This window comes from Juglans microcarpa x Juglans regia, chromosome 2S, assembly GCF_004785595.1.
Source record: "Juglans microcarpa x Juglans regia isolate MS1-56 chromosome 2S, Jm3101_v1.0, whole genome shotgun sequence".
NCBI lineage: Eukaryota > Viridiplantae > Streptophyta > Magnoliopsida > Fagales > Juglandaceae > Juglans > Juglans microcarpa x Juglans regia.
In genome coordinates, this window is record NC_054597.1 from 31205286 (window position 1) to 31222204 (window position 16919).

At 36.1% G+C, this 16919-nt stretch overlaps 1 long non-coding RNA gene across 1 annotated transcript; it reads left to right on the plus strand.

The window, feature by feature from the left end:
* The first annotated feature begins 3386 nt into the window (after nt 1-3386).
* LOC121251610 lies at nt 3387-8157 on the plus strand. Its single transcript, XR_005938068.1, has 5 exons — nt 3387-4236; nt 4512-4746; nt 6239-6344; nt 6907-7006; nt 7878-8157. It is a non-coding gene; the product is annotated as an uncharacterized LOC121251610 (long non-coding RNA).
* The last annotated feature ends 8762 nt before the right edge of the window (nt 8158-16919 follow it).

A 16919-nucleotide genomic window follows, 5' to 3' on the forward strand; every position in this document is an offset into this window, starting at 1 on the left:
ATACAGGGCATGAGAGAGAGAGAGAGAGAGAGAGAGAGACTGGAGTTCGTGTACAGAGAGGTGGCTTTCTTGTCTCCGCAAGCTGACAAGTGACTTCGGCCTAATTGCCATGCATCATCGAAACACACCCCATCATTCCCACCTTCTCACATTGCAATTAGCTTAAAAAAGTTTTTTGCATTTCTCCACCCTCATTTCATGCAAAATGTCTGTAAGAGAGACATTGAAACACTTACCAACCCCATTTTCCAAGAGAATGCTCAAGAAAATTCAAATGTTTGTACTACCAAACATGCAAAAAGGAAAAAAAAGAAGTTACAAGATAACAAAAACTCCATGCAAGTTCTTGACTGCAATCAAAACAATAATATTTGATCAAATTAAAAAAATAGGAGGAAATTAGTATAGTGATTCAAATACTCTCTTGGCATTAGTATTTCTTGAGAAAGCGTGTCTACTTTTTTTTTTTTTTTTTTTAAAAAAAATTAAAAAGTGGCCAATATGGCCTGCCGAGCATTAAGAAAATCTCACTTATGAGTAGAATATATATATATATCTCTATATCTCTCTAATATGTCCTTTTGTGCGCACCTTTAATCAAGAGTACTCTCAAAGACCAGCAGCTACCCTGTCCTTGATTAATTCATATTACCACTACGCATGTTTTTGCTACAACGAGACACGTGGGGCCGAAGATATTCAGATGGCTTCTCAATTAATTATCACTCCTCTTGCAATATCAAGTAAAATGATCATTTTATACACTATCACTGGTGCAGTTATATCCAGACGGTACGGTGTGTAGTTATCGTATAATTATTTTTAAAAAAATAAATAAATATAAAATTTATATAAAAAATTAATTTTTTTAATAATAAATTATACTTTTTTTAAAATAACTATATGATACTTACCTACTTCATAACTATAACAAGAAAAATTACGATTTATCTTTGAAATTGGATCTAAATTGATAACTATAATAATTTGATAGCGACATTACAAAAGAGATAATATGATTTAACAGCCTAAAACACACCACAGAAAGCCAAGGGAGTAGAGGCAGCTTTTGACCTCCCAAGTCTATACTCTATACTACTCTAAGAAAGAGAAACCAATTGTCGAGAGAGGAAGTCCTAGGATCTGGTGATCAGGAAAGAAGAAAGCAGAAAGAGGAGGGCAATGGTTTAAGGCGTGCCGATTCTGTTTGGATAGTGGCACGCGAACTTATCGCCATAAATCATGACATGTGTGTGTGAGAGAGAGATATCAGGCTGTTTTTATTAAAAGGGTCTTCTTTTGCAGTTCCCAAAAATATCTTCAAAGAAGAAGAGAGGAGAGTGGCCCCCATTTAAATAGAAGATAAAAGAAGAATAGGGTGGTGAGGGAAAGGCGTAAGCAAAACCCAAGGATAGTGTCTCCTAATGCAGGCCCAAGGCAGTGCTCCTTTAGCGCCGGTGTCCCCGCTTTGGGTTGTTGGATTGGATATTTCGCCTGTTTGAGTAGTAGTGCTAAAATATGTCTCTGAAAGCTATCGTCAACTTTGTACGTACCCCTTCCATTCCCAAACTTTTTTCTAGACGCTGACATTCTGCATTCCTGTTCCTAAGATTCTTCTCTCTCTCTCTCTCTGTACAAACACAAGCACAAAACTTGTACTTTGACCATCTTTTACTTCTACGTATTGAGTGTTAAGAGATACTTTTTCTAATTTTGAGCGAAAGAACCAAATTTAGGGCTAACCCCCCGGAATGGAGGGTATAATATATATATATAAATATATATATATATATCCCTCTCCCTCTCAAAATTACCTATACTACTTTGTCCGACCTCGGATGGTATATTTTTGGGTCTTTATTTTGACAAGGGATCATGATGATGATCTATATATAATTGATGATATACGAATTTATATATATCTACCCTTTTCGCATCGTGCAAGCTAGCTAAGATTGATAAAAAAAAAAAAACATCAACTTGGTTCACCTTGGTACCTACGTACGTACCATATCGCTTAATCCAGTATACGTACAGGAAATATTTTAGCATATTTATGCCATGTTGGACATAATTTTTTTTTTTCATGTTTAGTTACTAATTAATAATCTATTTTTGGATTGGAGTGGATGATGATGATCTATAATTGCTGGAAAAATCTGTTTAAATATACGTGGGACATATAAGCCAACCATCTTATTCTCTGCACTATTATATAATATTTAATTAGCAATGCAAGCATGATACAAAAAGGTGGGGATTAAATAACAATAGAAAAAGCTAGCAGTGCTATCAAAAGGAGGAGTTGTGTATTTTTGGTTTTCTGGTGGAGAATATTTCAGGTGCATGCGCAATAAGGTGGAGTTTGATTTTATTGAGTACAAACTAAGCATGAAAAACCCTAAAGTTAGTTGTGCTCCCCATTGACATCATTCCACTCACCTTCTTCACCTTCCCTGCATCCCGAGGCAGAACCTCCCAGTATACATTCTCTGCTTATCCACCCTTTCGCTCCTCACTCCACTCTCAACTCTCTGATCTCTCTCTCTAAAACGATGGTCGTTCTTAGCTATATATATTTTCCCTCTCATGTTCTACTAGATCATATAGTTTGTTTAGTTTAACACGCAGGTGCATGTAATATCATGGTTTCCGTCTTTGCGTATCATACATCGATCTAATCTGTACGTTCATCTTCTTCATTAAGCTAGCTTCTCTCTTTTTCTTCTAACCAATATTTGAGTTCTTGCTTGAAAAACACTTCATTCAAAATCAAATACGAGTACTGCTGAGTAGCAATCAGCTGGCTCGTTACTCTCTCTCTCTCTCTCTCTCTCTCTATGCGTGTGTGTGTGTGACAACGTTTTTTAGATTCATGACTATCCGGCCATTTGGTACATGCATGTTATCGTTTCATGACACTCTTGCGCACGCACATGACATATATATATATATATATATATATATAGATAGATAGATAGATAGATGCAGGATTTGTATTGTGGCACAATTTTGCAGTGGAAACTACATGTGCGTCAAAGCCTTGCATGTTTTACACCTTCATCCCCGCACGACTTATGAAATTATATATGACTATGATTTAAAGACCACGCTGGGCTTATTACTGAACTAGCGACATCGAACTTTATATGCGCTTTTTCCCTCTTATTTTCCTTTATATAAAGAATATAACTACCAAAAAAATATAATTATATCAAACGCATTTGCAATGACACTATTTGTTTGCACAATATATATATATATATATATGTATATATAAGAGCCCTTCTATAATTCTTATCATATCATCCCTATACCACACGTAGCTGCACTGAATTTTTAATTTTTTTTGTTTTATTCTTACTATATTAAAGTAATTATTATCATTCATATACCACATATTTGATAAGAAAAAAAAATAATAATAAAGTATATATAGTGGAGGGATGAAGAGCAGAATTTTCTATATATTCATATATCAATATTTGGAGATCCCACCACAGCATTGAGCAATAAAAATTAGATCCCCACCTCTTGACTTCGTCTGGCCTGTATTCACCTGCGGGCAACGTCTTTTTCCCTACACCATCGGTGTAAAAAATTATCATATCATTGTCCTTTGGTTGAAAATGGGTCCAATATTAACTAATCTGATATATTTTCCTGTGCTAGTACTTTTGTTCTTTCTGGTTGGCAGCCGGTAGCTAGCAGGCCTGGCCTGCAAAAAGCTCGAAAGTCGACAAGACCTCTGCAAACTCTTTAGTCCACACATGGCTTACAGTATAACAGTAGTCATGCTGCATGCATGGATCAGCTGGAAGAAACTTTTGCTTTATGCTTTTTTTTCTTTTCTTTTTACTATAAGAGATCTAGATGTTGATGGATGCTTAGGAAGCAAAGAAAGCGATGTTGGTGTGGTTCAATCCGATGACGGATTTACGTGTGAAAGTCGTAAAAGACGATCTCAGATTGAGCCGCGCCAATATCACTTTCAATATCGATCATGAATTCCTATATCCCTTTCTTCTCTTCTCTCCCTTTAGTTTCTTTCGACAACTTGGTTAATTTAATAAGCTGATATTATTCAGTCTTTCATTTTTCTTAATATATAAGCCATGTGTTTTGTCAAACCTCTCAGCTTCTTACAGCTAGCAGTTAGTATTTCTGTCGGAAAATTCGACGATTTTGTACCATATTTATTGAGGTCGCAGTACTACAACTGAAGAATTGGCCAAGGTATTTCGCTAGACCTAATTTAATAATCTCGTCCCTTTAGTGTTTCCTCGTATCAGCTTGCTTGTTGTATCAAAACCACCCATACTCACACATAAGATAGAGACAATATTTAAGTGGTTCGATTGACAATTTGTCTACGTTGAGCGGAAACAATTGAATCAATGTGTTTGTACAAAATTATAAACACTCAACAAAACAACCTCTCTATCTCTCAAATAAACCTCTTCTCTTTATTTTCCCACTCTATTCGTTGTAAATGATCTCCTTTTTTATAGGAAAAGTCACAGGAGACAAACAATCACAATTTTTGACTAAGGGATTGAGGGCTGCACCAGCTAATCTTGACATTGGAGGGGCTTCAACAGCTATCTTGGACCAGCAGCTTTCTCTTGGTGGGTGAGATCGGCTGCACGGTCGGATTTACATGGGTGGATTTCAACCTAGCTAGCATTTAATATTGCTGTTTTCTGGCTCCAAGCTGTAGTAGTACTTCCGTTTCAAAGAAAAAAGGTACGTTGTAATATTATATACATACAGAACTTTCTAATGTAGAAAATCCCTGTACATGATCTGCTCTCTTGGCTCTTCATCTGTGGAGCAATGGACTTCATGTAATTCATGTTGACGTTAAGAGTATCTTCGGAGCAATCAAATCATCATGTTGAATAGCTAGCTGCATGCATGGGTGATCATTAAATTTAGTATGCATCATGTGTTTTGACGGACACTTTTGGTCGGTTATATATATATATATATATATATAAATGCCACAATAATATTATCAATTTCTTTTTAATAGCCTCTACGAGACAGGGTCGCGTCAAAAAATTAAAAAAGGGTCCTGGATTATTTATTGGATATGCACACCCCGGAGTACACATGATTATACGTACGTACGTGATATGTGGTAGTGCTGTCTTCCGTACGTAGGAGTCTGGCCGGCCGTGTCACGTACCACATATACCTTTTTTACTTTTTGTGTGTCGTGTGTGTGTGAAACGGCCGCGAGAAAACGTGTTCTGTCCATGACCCGATCGCGCGAGAAGCATTATTCAGTGAAATTTTTGTCCAAATCGAAGTTAATCATGTCCCTGCCTACTGTTGGCCTGACACACACGCACATATATATATATATATATATATATATATAGCTGCCTACTGTTGGCCGGACATATACAAACACACATATATATGTATATATATGTATATGTAAATGTATATTTATATAACCGTCTCCGTCTTCAAAGCCTAGCCATCCAACGAAGAAAGTCATCCAAAAAAAAGCCATCCAACGAAGAAAGAAAGAAAAAAAAAAAAAAAAAAACAAAGTCTCTCCTACTCTTTTAACTTTTCTTATTTCGTTATAGTGGTTATGGAGAAATTAGAGTAGGGATGATCAAAGCCCTAACCCTAATTAACCATTAATACCAGCAGAAGAGTTTGGTTTTGTTATTTGTTGATCTTTCTGTTGTCCCCAAATTCATCAAGGCCCTCTCTCGAGGGTTCTCACAGAGAGAGAGAGAGAGAGAGAGAGAGAGAGAGGGAAAAAAACTCGTCTATGCAATGATCTTAATTAATGAAATTAAGAAAATATTAATCATGGAATAGAGTCATTTAGGAAAGTCACATTGAGGTAAAAGTTAGGGTTAGGCTTTTAGCCGCAATACTCGATCCGGGCATGGGGTCGGACTTGCCGGAGGCATAGGCCGGAATGTGGCCCTCGGTCTCTTCACTGAGCGTTTGGAAGAGTTTCGCATACCGCAGCCTGCCTCAACAGCCTCTCAAGCTCTCTGTTCACAAATTGGATGGCTCCTGCTTTGGTAAATTAATGTTTTCTTATGATCCTCGTCGAATTAATACACATGAATTATATATATATATATATATATGTGTGCGCGCGCGCACATGCAAAAGCATATAGGTAGGCACGTACGTCATTTCATGTATTACGAAATAAGTGCATGCATGCGCTGCGTTTTGTATATATTTTAATTTCAAGCAGAGTTGTTTGTTGCAAGGACGGCAACAATAGCGGAGCTGAAAGAGGCGGTGGAAGATGTTTTCGGTCATTCACCAGATCAGGATAGAGAAGACGCTACGATTTCTTGGTTTGTGCACTGCGATTTTTTGAATTGTTATCCATGAAATTATTTCTTGGAGCGCACACACACAACGGGAAAAATAAAGTAATTGAACATGTTGGCCTGATAATTTGGCAATCGTGTAAAATGTCACAACTTCCATAAATTTGTTGAAGTTTCTTGAAAATTTGGTCACTCATCGTGAGGGATCGAGAAATTAAAGAAATTTAAGAGTGATTTGGATAGTGAGATGAGATAATTTTGAATAAAAATTGAAAGTTGAATAAAATATTATTAAAATATTATATTTTAATATTATTATTGATTTAAGACTATAGATCAGAAACTCTGTTCCTCTGACGAATGGATCTGTTGAGTTTAATTAATACGAAAAAGTACTGGCAGCTTAGCAGAGGGTGATCAGTTCATTTTTGCTAATCAAACCAATTAAATACAAGATTTTTTTAGTTAAGTTCTAATTACTTCCTGCAGCTTCCCAGAATGTCTCTGCAACAACATGATAAATTTTGTTCAATTTTAAGTACTTAAATTTGATCTAGGACTGAAAATATATTAATTTGGTGTGCAGGTGTCTTGTATGGAGTCATTTTTGCTTATGCTACAAAGGTCGGAAACTAGTTGATGATAAAGCATATATCCGACTGTATGGAATCAAAGATGAGGATCAGGTGCTAATTATATAATATATATATATATATATATATATAGATATTTCACTTTCCTCATGTCGGGAGTTAAAAGAATGTATAAGTACTATAGTTTAATTATGTTTTTTTTTTTTTTTTCCTGATCATACTAGATTTGATATTGCTAATATTAAATATAGGAAAATGATAGGGATCCCTGTGCTGGGGGATCCCGTTCATTTTCCCGATTGCCTTTTTTTTTTTCAAGTTTTTTTTTTTTTTACTTAGTGATTAAGAAAATATTGTTTAATAATATTGTGATTTTTTTTTAAATATTTAAAAGTGTTAAAAAAATGATGCAGAAAAAAAAGTTTTAAATATATATATATATATTTTTTTCACATCATTTTTTGAATCTTTTTTAAAAGAGAAAAAAATTCATAATATTATGAACAACATTTTCTTAATCACTAAGTAAAAAAAAAAAAAAAAGGCAATCGGGAAAATGAAGGGGATCCCAGCGGAATCCCTAGCATTTCCCATATTAATATTATATCTTCCATTAATCCAAACTGAAGGGGATCCCAGCGGAATCCCTAGCATTGCCCATATTAATATTATATCTTCCATTAATCCAAACTGAAATATAGACATAAGTACTGTAGTGCATTTCTTATATATGTTTTTGAGTAGTTAGGTAGGTTGTTGATCATGAACATGACGAGGATCATCGTGATCATATGTGTAATATGCATGGTTATTAATTAATGGCTGCATGCTTAATTAGGTCTTGATGATCTCCTTCTCGATCTTAATTGTTCACCTGATCGGAAATGCATGCTAGCTTACTGCATATATATGTATTATATAGTACTATTTGCTAATAATTTTTTTTCTTTCTCAAAACGAACAGCTTTATTTTGTTCGGCATCTTTCAATTAATGGCCAAGAAGACTTCAGGTAGATCATGTAGCTAGCTAGGATCGATGCATGGATCGATCTTGCTGATCATTCACTTGATCATATATATATATATATATATGGAAGATCATCAAGGCCGCTAGCTAGGGCCGGGCGAAGCTGCATGCAGTACGTACACATGCGCCTACGTACCAAGCTGGACTTGAAAGCTTTATTCTTGAAGATGCTAGCTGGAAGTTACATTTTTTTTGGGAAGAGCTTTATTATATATATATATATGCATGAGATCATCTCTAGATAGATCGAGCTGATCTCTTTCTAGATCGCACCTAGCTAGCCTAAACGTACGTGTAGTTATTTAAGCTTTTTGTGTCGCTGACTTAGGTCCTCAAGGCTGATCATGGCGTTGATCGATCATGCATGCATGTACGTTCCATATCCATGCACTTTCTATCTTCGATCTCTTTTAACCCGGTTTGTATTTGCAATCCATCTCAACTCATCTCAATTCATCTCAACTTATCTCAATTCATCTCACTACTATTTATTACTATTCATCAACTTTAACTCACAAATCTCACTACTATTCACAACTCATCTTTGAATCCAAACGACACCCGAAAAACCGTAAAAATAGTCTGCATGCAAACTTTAATCATGCATGGTATAAAAATGAAAGGGTTTTGATATATACAGCCTGCAGCCTGAATATTGTCAATATTACATTAATATTCAATATGACTAATATTTGAGTAATGATATATTATATATATATATATATATATAAAAGTTTCACATGCACCTGAAGTCTCATGCATGTCCTTTATACAAAAGTAAATCGATCACATTATGAAAAAAATGTGAAAAACTTTCTTTTTACAAAATACTCAAGTAAGCTTTGTGCATTTGGGGCTTGTTATACCTAGCTCATGCGCATTACTCGTATTCTTTTACTCGCTTTATAATTTTCCTCCATCTGGTTTATGACATGATTACCTTAATTAATTTCCAATCTAGTTTTGGAACACCACCTTAAATTAATTATTGGGTTTTGCTCAACAATGCTAAATTAATTAACTTGTTAATCCAATTATTATTACTCAATGAAAAATTAGTGAAATGGATCCAATTGCTAAAGTACTGGAGATCAAGCTGCTGGTTGAATAGGTACATTTTTTTGTTAATCACAATTATTATATACCAACTTAAAAAATCTAATAGATCAAAATTCCAAATAGAGAAACGTACAACATCAAAATAAAGTGAAAAATAAAGATTTGTTGACAAACATAAATGTTAGAAATTATATGGGCGAGTGGCTTACGTGTAATCTGGAAGTGCATATAGTTTGAGATTATTTTGTACACCCGGCACATCACTTGTATTTTATTAGATAATTATAATAGTATAAATACAATGTAAAATAGAAACAACAGAATACTCTAGAATACGTCAAGGAGAACATTTCTCCATTTTCTTCAACTTTCTCTCGGTTTCCTAGATTTTTCCTTGTTTTTTGATTTGTTTCTTTACATGGTATTAGAGAATTTTTATATTTTTTTTTTCTATTTGCTGCATCTCTGTTTGATGGCGTCTTCAACATCCTCTTCTCTGTTCAATCCATCCGAGGATCCTACTAGCTCTTATTTCTTGCATCATGGCGACAATCATGGTACGATTCTTGTTTCTCGACTTCTCTGTGGAGAAAACTATAATACTTGGAGCTGTTCCATGTTGATGGCACTTAGTACGAAAAATAAAACTGGATTTATTGATGGAAGTCTTGCAATGCCTACTAATTCATCAGATCCATTGTATTCTTTATGGATTTGTTGTAATAAGCTCATTCTCTCTTGGTTGCTTTATTTGGTCTCCAAAGAAATAGGTATGAGCATCATTTTTCTTGATACTGCCCAAGAAGCTTGGAGTGATCTCAAGGGATGTTTTTCTCAAGGGAATGGACCCTGTATTTTTCAATTACAGAAAGCCATAGCTAGGTCGGCTCAAGATCAAATGTCAATAAAAACTATTTTACTCACCTCAAAGGTTTATGGAATGAAGCAACTAATTACCGAGCTTTACCAAGCTGTTCTTGTGGTGCCCTACGAGCATCAAATGATTATTAGCAGTAAGAATATGTGATGAAGTTTTTAATGGGTTTAAATGAGTCATATTCACATATTCGTGGTCAAATCTTGTTAATGGATCCTCTACCCCCCATTAACAAGGTTTTTTCTTTGATCCTTCAAGAAGAATATCAACGAGGCATTACCACTTCTGTTTTCATACATGATGCTGCTACTTTAGTTAGTCGTTCCATTGATGTTAAACAATATGGTAAAACTAGAGAAAAACCAATCTGTAGTTATTGCAAAAAGATTGGCCATACCAAAGACAAATGCTATCGTCTTCATGGATTTTCACCTGGTTTCAAATTCACAAAGCCAAAGTCAGACTTTGCATCTGCTAATTAAGCCTCTGCAATTTCCAATTACACAAGAGTAATACTAGCAATTGATTTTCTTACTTAATTCCCAGTCTTCTAAAGACAAACTCGAAACAACACTTCTCATTCTGCTGCCAACATGACAGGTGACTTTTCACATTCCATTTTTGTGATATTCTGTATTTACGTGTATTTTAACTAAGTAAATTATTACATTTATTAAGATTATGAGTTTTCTTGTTTTAAATTTTAGATGATTTACGTGAAATTATTTTAAGATTTTTAACTGTTAATTCAATGTGTTTTCTTGTTAATAATTATTGTTCATTATTTAAATTGCTCTTTATTTTAAATTAGTTTATTGTTGGATTTAATTATTTTATTTTTATTTAATCACTACGTTTAAATTATTTTATTTAACTTGCTGTTTTGAAATTTTTTTCGTTGGATCATTTTTGTGACCCAAGATGTGAGGATTGGATCTCATTTCTTTCTCTCACTTTTTCTTTTTCCTTTTTCTTTTCCTCATTTTCTTTTCTTCTTCTTTTATTTTTCTCCTCATTTCCTTTCTCTCTCTCTCTCTCTCTCTCTCTCACGCACGATGCCTTCCCTCTCTCTCCCCCCATCCGCGTCGTCCTCCACAGTGCCGCCCATCTCTGTCACCGCCCCTCCCATTCTTCTCCCCACTGACTGGCGACCTCACCTCCCAATTTCCAGCTCCTCTCGCACCGCCGTGGGCCTCCACGCACGGCATCAAGCTGCGGCTTTCTTTGTGTTCCCGCGCTGCCGTCACACTACCACTGGCCACCATCTTTTCACCACATCACCCTCGATCTCCCAGCAACCTAAACCACCCATCCCAGCTCCGATCTGCCACCGATGAAGTTCCACCATTTACTTTTTTGATTTGAGCATTTTGGCCTCCAAACAACTCCCACGCCGCCACCCACGGCCAACCACCACCACCATTAGCTTCGCCGACATCCCTAAGCCATTCCCTTGTAATCTCAAGTCTTCGTTTGTCCCCGTTCAAAATTTTGCATTTTGAGACCCACAGCCATAGTGCATTTTGCACTGTTACGTTGCCGTGCGCCACTTCTAGCACCTTCGTGATCATTCAAAAATTATATTATAGCGCTATAAGTATTTTTTCAATGAACTTTCATGATTTAAATGTATTTTGCACTAACTCATTTTTATTGTGATTTGGTTGGTTGTGCCGGACTGAGTCCGAGGAGTAAGGGGGTCGGATAGATTGGAGGATGGAGTTGTTTGTGTTATTGGACTATGTTGTGGTTTGTTGGTTGTTGGATAATGTGTTGTATCATGTACATTGTATATTTGCACGCATGTTCACGTTTGTAACTGGAAACTGGATTTTTCCATAATTGCATACATGTTCATGTGTATATTTGAAAATTGGATTTTCAAGTGAGAAATGATTTTGAATATATTTGAAATGATTGGAATGACTGGTTTGAGAGAAATGAAAAGAGACTGTAGGGATGGTGGTAAACAGGGACGGTGGTATAGTCCCGCCTGTGATTCCCGTCTATGGTGCACGCGGTAGGGATGGTGGTAAACAGAGATGGTGGTATAGTCCTGCCTGTGATTCCTACCTACGGTGCATGCAGTAGGGATGGTGGTAAGCAGGGATGGTGGTAGAGTCTCGCCTACAGTGCTCTGATAAGTACTTCTTATATGAAAAAGGAACTGTAGGGATGGTGGTAAGCAGAGATGGTGGTATAGTCCTGCCTGTGATTCCCTCCTACGGTGCATGATAAATGTTTATGTTGTCGGTTTATGATTTGATGGTTATGAGCGCATTTTCTGAGAAAATGAAGGATATCATTCATGGCGTGTTTTTGGTCAAATGGAGTTTTTAGCGTGCGTTGGAAAATAATTATTTGCGGGGAACATGAGGTTTTTGGGGTCACATTTGTGTTTCATTATGTACTCATGTGTGTTGGCTGCATTAATGCATTTTTATCTCTTGGGTTGCTTTGTTGATTATTTGCTGAGATTCATAATCTCACGGTATTCGATACCCTGCGGTACCATTTTATGGTATTGTAGATTTTGATGTAGATGAGGACAATGAGCCTTAGGCTTTGGCTCTGCTGGAGGAGTGATCTGGGGTTGTTCTCGTGTATCGAGATTCGTATTATCACTCATTTATGTAATTGTCTTTTCTAATATATTTTGGGATAACTGTATAATTTTTTAAAGGTAATTTATTTTGGATATTTGTATTTAAATTTCTGGTACTTAGTTGGTGAACTTTTAATTAACCGCTGCGACCTTTGTTGTGCACTTTTGCATGTTGCATACACTTGAGCACTTATTGTTGAGATGCGTGACCCGTGTTGTCATCATTCCGACATCACGATTCTCGTGTTTCTGTACGTGGGAGTCGGGGCGTCACAATTTTTTCACCTCATCATTTGAATCATTTCTCATCCTTTACAAGTCTGTCTACTCCAAATTCACAACATGTTCCTTGGATTTTAGATACCGGGGCAACTAACCATATGATAAATTCTGCCTCACATTTTACTTCTTTCACTCCAGTGTCACGTACATATATTAACCTTCCTAATGGCCTTTCTTACTTTTTCTGACCCTACTCCAAACTCTTTTCCACCTCTTCCTTCATCTCATACAATTCCTATCACTTCTTCCCAACTTCCCAACTTCCTGCTTCATCTACTTCTCATACTATTCGAAGATCAAATAGAGTTAGACATCCTCCAACTTACCTTTAGCAATATCATTGTGACTTACCAATTAATTCTCAAACCCATTCAGTTTCTTCCTTGTTTGCAACCTCTACAAAATCAGTATTTCCTTTCCTCTCTCTCATGTTCTTTTCAATGATAACTTGTCTCTAACCATCGCGCCTTCACTATTTCTGTATCATCTTCTTTTGAATCTAAATTCTACCACCAAGCTACCCAATACCCTCATTGGAGGGAAGCCATGTCTGTTGAATTACCTACACTTGAGGCAAATAACACTTGTGTTCTTACTAATTTACCTCCTAATAAACATCTCATTGGCTACAAATGAGTGTTTAAAATTAAATATAAGGCAGATGGCACGATTGAAAGGTATAAAACCATACGTGTGGCTAAATGATACACTCAAATTGAAGGTTTGGACTACTTAGAGACACTCTCCCCTTTTGCTAAACTCACTACCATTCGTTGCCTTCTTGCTCTTGCATCTATTCATCGTTGGCATTTACATCAACTTGATGTAAATAATGCCTTCTTGCATGGAAATCTTTTTTAGGAGGTTTACATGGTGCTACCTCCTGGTTATGACAGTAAGGGGGAGACATGTGTTTGCAAATTGCAAAATTCACTTTATGGTTTGAAGCAAGCTTCAAGGCAATGGTTTGATAAGTTGTCCAATTTTCTTCTTGAAATTGGTTTTACTTAGTCTAAAAATGACTATTCCCTCTTCATTAGACAAATTGACAGTACATTCTTAGCACTATTGGTGTGTGTTGATGATGTTATAGTGACTAGAAATAACCCACAACAAGTGATAGAAATAAAGGAGTTAATGCACATCAAATTCAGAATTAAAGACGTCAACTTACTCAAGTATTTTCTTGGATTTGAAGTGGCTAGATCAGCCAAGGGGATCTTTGTTTATCAAAGGCATTTCCTGATATTATAAATGATACTAGATATCTTGGTGCAAAACAAGTCAAGCTTCCAATGATTTCTAACTTGAAGCTTAGACAGTCAGATGCAGTTTTTCTTGATGATCCAACAAGCTACATAAGATCGATAAGAATGTTGTTAAACCTTACCATGTCTAGACCAGATTTATCTTACTTAATCCAAGTCTTAAGTCAATTTATGGATAAATCTACACAAAACCATATGGATGCAGCTTACCAGGTGTTGAAGTACATCAAAGGAATATCAGGACAAGGGATTTTCTTTCCTACTTCTTCATCATTGCATTTAAAAGCATATAGTGATTTAGATTGGGCATCTTGCCCTGACACATGAAGTTTAGTCACTGAATATTTTATTTTTTTAGTGATTCCTTGATTTCATGGAAGTCAAAAAAGCAAAATACTATATCAAGGTCATCGACAGAGGTAGAATATAGAGCACTTGCATCTACAAGTTGTGAACTTGTTTGGTTGATATCCTTGTTGAAAGATTTTGGTATTAATCATAAGCAACCAACCTTGTTATTTTGTGATAGCCAAGCTGTCTTACATATAGCAGCCAATCCGGTATTCTATGAGAGAACAAAACATATAAAAATTTATTGTCATTTGATGAGAGAAAAAAATTCAGCTGGGCATCCTTAGAACGTTGCATGTCTCATCCAAGTATCAAGTGGCAAATATCTTAACTAAAGTTCTTGGAGTTGATCAATTTACATATCTCATTTCCAAGATGGGAGTGCATAACATACACTCTCCATCTTGAGGGGAAGTGTTAGAAATATGGGCGAGTGGCTTACATGTAATCTGGAAGTGTATATAGTCTGAGAGTATTTTTTACAACTGACACATCACTTGTATTTTATTAGATAATTATGTTAGATAAATACAATGTAAAATAGAAACAGCAGAATACTCTAGAATACATCAAGGAGAACATTTCTCCATTTCTTCAACTTTCTCTCGGTTTCCAAAATTTTTCCTTGTTTTTTCTGTTTCTTTACAAGAAAAATGATGACATTGATGAGCAAATATCATGCAAAAATAACTTTCTTTTATCTAGACGTGATTATAATAGCACCTATAAATTAAATATTGGAAAAAAAACTTAGACGACAGAAAACCGCATGGCCTTTGTAAATGGGCTGCCCCTATCCACACTCTTCTCTCATCTAACAATGATTTTTTTCACTTTTCTCCATTTACTTAAAAATAATAATTTGTACAAGCTCTAAATATTTTTTTAGTGAGACCCACTACTTTTTTACAAAGGACCTGCATAGAATTTGTCTATTTGGAGCTTGTATCTAGTATTACTCTTACTTAAATTAACATGATTTTTGGTCTTTTATTTAAACTTTCATCTGGTCCAAATAACTTGTTCTTTGTTTGGGTTAGGCCCGGCTTGCTTGATCCAGCCTGCATTGAAACATAGATCTCCCGGAGGCTCTATATTGGGCACAACATCTATGGCATCAAAATTTTCACTTGCACGTCTCATCCTGACTAGTCCTTAACAAAACCTATTCATCACCCAATCACGGCTCCTTCAATGGTGGAATGGTCGCAACTTGTAACACCCCGTATTTTAGTGTATTTTTATTGAAGGATTATTTTTATTATTTCAAAAATTTATTCTCTTATTTTAAAATTGTTGTATATTTTAAAATAGTTTATTTTATGATCTTTAAATTATGAAAATTAATTTGAGATGTTTCCTTAATATTTGTATTGTTATGCATTTAAATTGTTCTTCTTTTTAATTAATTGACTGTTGGATTAAATTATTTTATTTTCATTGTATCATTACGTTTAAATTATTTTAATTGATTTGATGTTTTAAAATCTTTTTCGTTGGATCATTTTTGTGACCCAAAATGTGAGGATTGGACCTTATTTCTTTCCATCACTTTTTCTTTTTCCCTTTTCCTTTTTCTCCTCTTTTTCTTTCCATTCTTTCTTTTTCTCCTTATTTCTCTCCTGCTTCTCTTCCTGCGCGCGATAGTCTTCCTTCCTCTTCCCTTCCGTTTTCTTCGTCCACTGCCAGCACCGCCGTGCGCCGCTCGTGCCTAACACCGCCCAGCCCACTAGCTCCCCTACCCTCCGGTGACCTTACCCCTTCAATCTCAGCCTCTCTCGCACCGCGAAACTCCCCCACGCGTTGCTTCAAGCCGCACGGCTTTTGGTGCTCGCGCGCCGCCGTCGCGCCACCTCCGGCCACCATCTTTTCACCACTTCATCCTTGACCTCATAGCAACCCAATGCACCCATCCTTGGCTCCGATCCGCCATCAGTGAAGCACATCTATCAACATTTCTGTTTTGGACTTTTTGGCCTAAACTGCCTCCTACGCCGCCACCCATGGCAAACCACCACCACCATTGGCTTCACCGACACCTCTAAGCCTTACCCTATCAATTTCGGGTCTTGGTTCGTCCCTGTTCAAAAGTGAGTTTTTGAGACCCACGGCCACAGTGTATTTTACATTGTTTCGTTGCTGAGCCATCACTTCTTGCAGTTTCATGGTCCTTCAGAAATTATAATATAGCACTGTAAGTATTTCTCCAAAGAACTATCGTGATTTAAATATATTTTTGCACTAACTCATATTATTGTGATCTGGTTGGACATGCCGGACTGAGTCCGAGGAGTTCGGGGGTCGGATGGATTGTGGACTGAGTTATTGTGTGTTTGGTTTGCATTGTTGGTTGTTGGTATGGTGTTGTTCATGTACATGACATATTTGCACGTATGATCATGTTTGTAAGGAAACTGGGTTTTCGTGTAATTGCATTCATGTTCATCTGTTTATTGAAAATTAGATTTTCATGTGAGAAAAATGAAAGAGACTGTAAGGATGGTGGTAAGCAGGGATGGTGGTTGTGTCCCGCCTA